This window comes from Panthera onca, chromosome A1 (genome assembly GCF_046562875.1).
Source record: "Panthera onca isolate mPanOnc1 chromosome A1, mPanOnc1 haplotype 2, whole genome shotgun sequence".
Taxonomy (NCBI): Eukaryota; Metazoa; Chordata; class Mammalia; order Carnivora; family Felidae; genus Panthera; species Panthera onca.
The window spans coordinates 82,183,334-82,190,375 of NC_138339.1; positions in this window are offsets into that span (position 1 = coordinate 82,183,334).

The following is a 7,042-nucleotide window of genomic DNA, read 5'->3' on the forward strand; positions in this document are numbered from 1 at the left end:
TTAAGAGTGAAAATTTGAGAATGTTTTTCTGAAGCCTCTTCTGGGGATGATAAAAGTAGAAACCATTGTATAGAATCTCATTAAAATAAAAAACAGCTGGACACACCCTGTAGTTCAGTAGACCTTCATGTTCAAGTGAAATAATAAAGTCAGTTTATTTATGCACATATTTCCATCTCCCTCTGTAATAACAGAGATTCTATTCTTGCTAATGCTTTTTTTTCCCCCAGATGAGTGACATCCTCCCACTCCAGGTGAAATGGGAGACTGCCCATTTCACAGTCATTGCTGTGAGCAGGATGATTTGGTCCTTGTGATAGTGATACCAAATGGCTCTATTCTTTAGTTCCTCCGCCTCCTCCCAGGGCTAGGGGGAAGGCCAACTCTTCCTGGAGACAGTAACCCCTTTGGGTGCTTGTCTTTCCAATAAGATGTACTGGACGAGGTATCATTCTGCACTAAAAGGGAAAAGAGAACCAGGAGCAAGGATGACGACAAACACATATCCAAGGTGCAGTTTTATATAGCAAAATTTTCTGAGTTGTTACAGATACAGATATGCGGTTGAAGTTTAATGTTTTATAACATCTGAACCCTCATTAATGGTCAAGAAGTGTTGTTATTATTATTAAAGCACTCATACATCTTTAAGTTTTAAAATGTCAAGTCTAAAAAAAGTTTACTTTTTCAAATGTTTATTTATTTATATTGAGAGAGATTTAGAGTGCGAGTGGGGTTGGGGCAGTGAGAGAGGGAGAGAGAGAATCCCAAGCAGACTTCGTGCTGTCCACACAGAGCCTAACATGGGGCTCGAGCTCACAAACCATGAGATCATGACCTGAGCTGAAATCAAGAGCCAGATGCTTAACCAACTGAGTCACCCAGGTGCCCCTGAAAAAAGTATATTTAAATACCATCTAATATTGAAGAGACAGGAATGTTTCTTTTAAGGAAGTACATTTTACACTTGGCTTTTTTTTTTTCCAGAAAAAAGAATGATCACTTACTAAAGTGTATTTTGTTGTATTACTCTGTGCTGCTTCTTCTAATTCCTTTTAAGAGCCACAGTAGTATCAATGGTTGTATTTTTTTTAGCATGTGTTCATCTGAGGACAAATTTTGTATCTGCAGGGAAACTTACAACTCATTTATTCAACCTCTTCTTACAGAAACAAAACAGAACACAGTAAAGAAAATCAAGGCCCAGGAAGGTTGAGATTTATGTGCTCAAACTTGGAGAGATCAAGACGGAATGGGGATCCATGCTAGGACTGTGACACCCAAATAAGACATAAGACATACTCAGATTTTGGTGTAGGTGCGATTGCTAGAGTCCCTTTTATCCTATCATTATTTCCTCCAGAAAATTGAAAGTAAGAATTTATTGAAACTTAACGCACGTTCTCTAAGTTCTGCATAAAATATGATATAGAGAAGAATATAAAAACAAGATTAACAACAACAGGAAAGATCATGAAAAGCCAGAAGAACCAAATGCCTTGTGATCTAGTGTGCTGGAAACAATATTAACAAATTTGTTCTTCCTGTCATGAAAATACTTTAATTTTTCAAATGTAGAGGAGATAGTGACGACTATTCCTTATTACTACATATGTTGAAGTGACTCAGAAAACATTAGAAAAAAAATCAGAAAATAGCTAGAAAGAGGCCAGGACACTGTGAGCACAAGGACAAGGAAACCAGCCCTCCTGACCAAATCTAGTAAGGAAAAGGCCAAAGAACGAGGAATTTTCTCACCATCACCCATAAGATCATTTGTCATAGAAGTGAATTAAAAAAAAAAAAAAAAAAAGGAAAAAGAAAACCATAAGATGCAATATTTTAAGATGTAAAAATACTCTAAAATGTGAATTCAATTTTACTCAAGAGGAGAAACTCAACTTTAACAGAGGAAACACTTAAAATAGTCCCAAAGAAATAGAAAATTACTCAAAGTAAAAATAAGAACTCATGAATCAGTGTCTTGAGTATAAACTTTATCTTTCTGACACATCATGCATTATGCAACCATAGAAAATAGTGAAACAGTAACCAGGGAAGAATATCTCAGGTCAATGTTTTGTACTTCCTCAATTTAATAAAGATAAATGAAAAGAGAATTGAACTATATGTACCAAAACCCAATATGAAGCAGACTTGAAAATATTTGAGGTATATCTGCAATATCAACCTAGTTTATTTGCAACAAAGGAGATCAAGTAGCTCTGTTCAAATCCTTTAAAATGCTTAGTTACTAGCCAATATGTCATGGGTATTTATTACATTTATTAAACATTTTTTACATATTTGTCACAGGCATTGTGATAAATGTTTTGTATAGATTATTGCATTCAATATATTCAACCTATCTTTGAAATAGATATTATTATCATTATTATTCCAATTTATTGATGAGATAGCTAAGCCCAAGAGACCTGATCTAGCTTCTCCAAAGATTGCGTAGCTCATAAAGTTAGTATTTGAACCAGGCAGGCTTACTCAAGAATCTAAATGTGGAACCACCGTTCTATGACCATGCTGATGTCTATACCATTGTCCCTTCTCTCCCAGAGCTTGAAGTCTAACAGTTTTTTATGGTTTTTTTTGTTTGTTTTTTAAACGGTAAAAATCAGAGCAATAATATTGAATGTGACCTCCCCTTTAAGACAGACTAGAAATTAAACCACGAATTTCTTGCAAGCATTTTTCATATTAAGTATAGTGGAGCTGTATATTTTGTATTTCGAAGGATGTATGTTAACCCTGATGTCAAAGGACCAACAAAACCACTCAAAATTCAAGGAAAAATAAAAATAAAAAAGGAATATTCAGCAATTGAAAAAGGCCAGGGAATTCAAGCAGATATATCTAGTGAACATGTGTGTATTCAGGGAGCTACCTGAAGTTCCCCTGCAGTGCGTGCGTGATCGAGAAACGAATCACAAGGGATGCTGCCTGGGGATTGTGTCATCAGGCACATTGGACCACCTTAAGTGAGGCCACTTGACCTCTGGCTGAATGGGACCAAACCTATCCTGTCTCTCCTGCTGGAATCCTGTCTGAAGTCTTTGTTTTCATCCTCAGCCACTGCTTTCTCTCCTTTTCTGTTGCTTCCCTGCCGTCAGAATTCAGACAGAGGTATATGGGAAGATGCGGAACTTTCTCACAGGACTTTGTCCTCTCAGGTTTCCCACATGCCAAACTGGCTTCTTCAAAGAAAAATGATGCTAATTTATTAAAGGCAAGAAACACACCCAGGGGCACTTAGTGATCTTGTACACAGTTAAATATATTAGAAGCTTTGAGTCATTTTCCTCTCATACTTAATTTGACGAAAATGTAATTAGTATAGAATAAATGCCAAGATTGTGGTGATGTGTTTTAGTCTCCCTTCTTTGGAACCCTTTCATTGTGTTAAAATACTTTTCTGAGGTATTGAGAATCCTAGTTCTTAAGAGCTAGAAACGTTTATTTCCCGTTAGTTGTTTTAGATTATTCAGATAAATGTAGCACGCAATGAGATTTGCTCAGGCGATTGTAATTGACCTCTAAATGTGCTGTGCTTTGTTGGAATCAGGAAAAGCTTGTTTCAGCAAAGGGGGAATAATTACCCTCAAAGTGTGAAGCAGACATTAATCATTACTAACGACTTTTTTTTACAGAGAAGGAGACTGAAACAGGGTCTTATATATAATGGGCTCTCATGTTTGTTGATTTAGATTAGTGGAATTTACATTCCAAAAGAAGGAACTAGAAGCCAAAGAATTAGACCAAGGTCCTTAATTTTCTAATGTTCAGATAATATACTCTAGGAACACTAGTCTTATACTCAGAACCTGTCTTCTGTCTCAGTGAGACAACTTCCTTCATGAAGCTGTTTTGGGCATTTTCCATGATCTGTGGCTGAAAAATATTTTATTATGCACTTGACTCTACAGAAAAAAACAATTCATGGAACATAAAACTTTATATTTCACTAAATTATCTTCAGGACTTTATTTGTTTTGATATAAATGTTCACATAGTTGTACTTTATATCTTTTTACTTTTTTAAATTTTCTTCTAGGTTTTATCATCTTGTTGTGTGCCATAAGCCTTCAAAGTGACCAAATATTTTTTGAATAAGGCAGTTTAAATAAATAAACTGTAATAATTTTAAACAGGATGCACATTGTATTTTGTAGTTACTTTTAAAATGAACACCATTTTACATACATGTTTGTATTTATAATATTATAAATATTATAATACATTTAAATGAACACCATTTTACATACATGTTTATATTTGTAATATTAACATAGTTTACCTATTTGTAATTTTAATGAAAATACTATATTGTACTGGTAGATATATCATAATTTGTTTAAGCCATATTTCTTTATCTCCTTGTAAAGCATGGCTGTAGTACACACGTTTAATGAAGAGAATGGTCATCACCGTTAAACATATTATCTGGCACATTTCATCTCAAATCATGTGCTAAAAGACTTTTTTCATGATGTCCTAGAAGCAAAGTCACCGTGTATAGATCTTCAGCAAGGGAAAATAAAATGCTTGTATGTGCTCCTTCAGGTAGGGTAGGTACTGTTTCAAATGATAAAACTTGGACATGAAGTGGCATAATAGTATTGCAGGGAAAAAAAGTGAAAGATAAAAGTAAAATAAGACTCTTGGGGCTGTTTCCCAAGGGGAACTACAGACACTTGTCAAATTGAACCAGAGAACCTGAACGTTTCTGAGTTAGTGTTTGTGGAACGTATACACCCTTCAGAGACAGACGATTTTTGTTTTTAACTTCCCTGGAATTTATTTCAAATGTCTTGATGATCTATGGTAAATACACACAGGAAATGTTTTAAAGGAGATGAAAATTATTTGAAAAAAAATTTTAACTTTTTATTTAAATTCTAGTTAACACACAGTGCAATATTAGTTTCAAGTGTACAGCATAACAACTCAACACCTCCATACAACACCCAGTGCTCATCGCAACAATCCCCACCACTTATTTAACCCATCCCCACACCCATCTCCCCTCAGGTAACCATGACTTTGTTCTGTGTAAGAGTCTGTGACTTGGTTTACCTCCTTTCTCTCTCTTTTCCCCCTCTTGCTCATTTGTTTTGTTTCTTAAATTCTACGAGTGAAATCATATGGTATTTGTCTTTCTCTAATTGGCTGATTTCGATTAGCATAATACTCTAGCTCCATCCACATCGTTGCAAATGGCAAGATTTCATTATCTTTTTTTTATGGCTAAGTAATATTACGTCGTGTATATGTGTGTATGTGTGTGTGTATACACATATAGACACACCAACTCTTCTTTATCTGTTTCTCTATTGATGGACACTTGCACTGCTTCCATAATTTGGCTATTATAATGTAGCTATAAACATTGAGGTGCATGTATCTCTTTGAATTAGTATTTTTGTATCCTTTGGGTAAATACCTAGCCGTGCAATTGCTAGATTGTAATATAGTTTTATTTTAAACTTTTTGAGGAACCTCTGTACTGTTTTCCAGAGTAGCCCCACCAGTTTGCATTTCCACCAACAGTGAGAAGGTTCCCCTTTCTTCTCATCCTTGCCAACACCTGTTGTTTTTTGTGTTAATTTTAGCCATTCTGACAGGTGTGAAATGATATCTCATCATGGTTTTGATTTGTATTTCTCTGATGATGAGTGATCCTGAGCATTTTATGTGTCTGTTGGCCATCTATATGTCTTTTTTGGAAAAATGTCTATTCATGTATTCTGCCAATTTTTAAATGGATTATTCATTTTTTAGGTGTTGAGTTTGACAAGTTCTTTATGGGTTTTAGATACTAACCCTTATTAGATATGTTATTTGCAAATATTTTCTCTCATTTCATAAGTTGCCTTTTAGTTTTATTGATTGTTTCCTTTGCTGTGCAGAAGCTTTTTATTTTTATCATTGAGAAATACTTCATTGCAAGGGAGTATGGATTTACTTTTTAAATTACACATGGATTTGTTTCATTAACTGTTTTTATTTTAGCAACCATCTATGGTATCTTTGTGTTGCTATGGAGAACTATAACATTATTCCAGGTTAATTGTGGGAAATGTACTATCCCACACTTAAACAAATGATAACCCTTAATGGTAGAAAGGGGGGTTTTGTGGGAAAATAGCAATTATTTCCAGGGCAAGTCTCAGCTGTGTGAAATCAGTGAAGGACCAGGATGGCTAAGATCCTATTCAAGTAAGGTATTGGGCATCCTATGAATCAAAACTGAGATGCAATCACGGGGTGACTTGGGAGGATTACCTTTGTGGCCAGTAGGAGAGAATTATGTGCTTGTTTCCATACTGATCATCAGTTTTCATGCCTAGTGGTTTTGGTATCAAGGATGACAAAGTCTAACATTTTGGTATAAAAATATTCCATATCCCATTATATTAATGTGTTCTCAATGTTCAAGCATCTATTCCAATTTCAAACTAATAAAATGATCAGTGGTGTTATTCACTTTCTGATCAAATTCTTTGCAGTTAGATAAAGAGCTTCTAGAACTTTCTTGACTGTTTGGAGGAAAGACCATCTCTCCTCAGTAGGCATCAAGAGTGAGACCCAGATGTCAGAATAAGCCCACCCCTTCCTATACCTCCAGGCCTCCGTCAGGAGGAATGAAGAAGGGGCCTCACCTTCTTTCTACCACCCTTTCCACCCTTCTTTTTCTTTTTCTTTTTTCTTAAATGTTTACTTTTTTTAGAGAGAGAGAGACAGAGAGAGAGCAGGGTAGGAGCAGAGAGAGAGACACACACAGACTCTGAAGCAGACTCCAGGCTCTAAGCTGTCAGTACAGAGCCCGATGTGGGGATGGAACTCAAGAGCCGTGAGATCATGACCTGAGTCTGACACTTAACTGACTGAGCCACCCAGGCGCCCCTCTACCCTTCTTTTCATATCTCCTCAGTACTCCCAATCTTGCCACTTTCTGCAGATAGACTGTACAACAGAATTACCTAGGGGGCTTATACCAAATGTAGATCCCAGGTCCCAGTAAGAACAC